The sequence below is a fragment of the Chrysochloris asiatica genome, unplaced genomic scaffold (assembly GCF_000296735.1).
Source record: "Chrysochloris asiatica unplaced genomic scaffold, ChrAsi1.0 scaffold00423, whole genome shotgun sequence".
Lineage (NCBI taxonomy): Eukaryota > Metazoa > Chordata > Mammalia > Afrosoricida > Chrysochloridae > Chrysochloris > Chrysochloris asiatica.
The window spans coordinates 322,404-323,597 of record NW_006408941.1 but is presented as its reverse complement, the minus strand read 5'-3'; positions in this window follow the sequence as shown (position 1 = coordinate 323,597).

The window sequence follows — 1,194 nt, the reverse complement described above, 5'->3', positions numbered from 1 at the left end:
GTGAGGTTGGCCCAGGATCAGACATTGTTTTGTTCTGCTGTGCATGGGGTCGCTATGAGTCGGTTCTGACTCGATGGCACCTGACAACAACAACAACTGTGTGTTCCCAGGTTTATTGAAAATATTATAGTATAGCAGAAAGACTTCAAACATGATGTTTTGAAAATCATCCCATCTGTGGCTTGAATGATCTGAGGGTTGAAAAGACTACCAAAGGTAGTCCAAGAGCTTCAGCCTTTCCTTAGTGTCAGGATCTGCTTCAATGACATCCTGATCCAGGGCTGAGACCTCAGAAACATAATGATCTCTCCTTTCTCTCTCCTCCTCCTCCAACTTGATGGAGATACCGCTCATGGGGCCTTTCTGAATTCACTTCATCAGATGTGTGACATCGTCCCCTATCTCACACATGTGCTTGTTGGTGTGGAAGTTGTTGCTTAGGTGCATAGTATTCTCAAAGATGACCTGGACTACCTTCTTCAAGGTTTTAGCTTAAACACTACCTATGTTGACGGGTCCCTGGTAAAAGAGAGCCTTGCAGATTTTTTGGAGTCCTGGTGTGGTGCTATAGGATAAGTCTTCAACTACAATGTCAGTTTGAACTGCAAGGTCGATGATTCAAACCTACCAGTCGCTCCTTGGAAATCCTATACAGGGCTACTATGAGTTGGAATCAACTTGATGTCACTAAACAATAACAACAACAGATTTTTTTCATACAGTTATCCTATTCCCCCAGATCTTTTCTTTTCTAGATCTCTACTTCCTTCAAGAGTTCCTTGTGTAATATGCATTTTCAGTATCCTCATACTGTTCTTCTGGACATGTCACAATTTGTTGATTTATTCATTCATTCAACATATAATTTACTGAGTGCCTAATATGTTTGAGACACTATGTTAAGAGCTGGTCCTCATAGAATTTACTGTCAACTGGGAAGAAGCAGACAATAAACAAATAAATATGTAGTATATTAGAGTCCTGGTGTGACCTGGACTGCTAACCAAAAGGTTGGTGGAAGCCACTACTGGAAACCTTATACATGGTCACTATGAGGTGGAACTGACTCAATGGCACTTAACAACAACAACAAATATTCAAGAGAAGTATAACTTGAAATAAAAATTTATAACATGGATTAGGAGGGTTTCAATGTATATAGACATAATATAGAGTACAACTATAACATAAAGA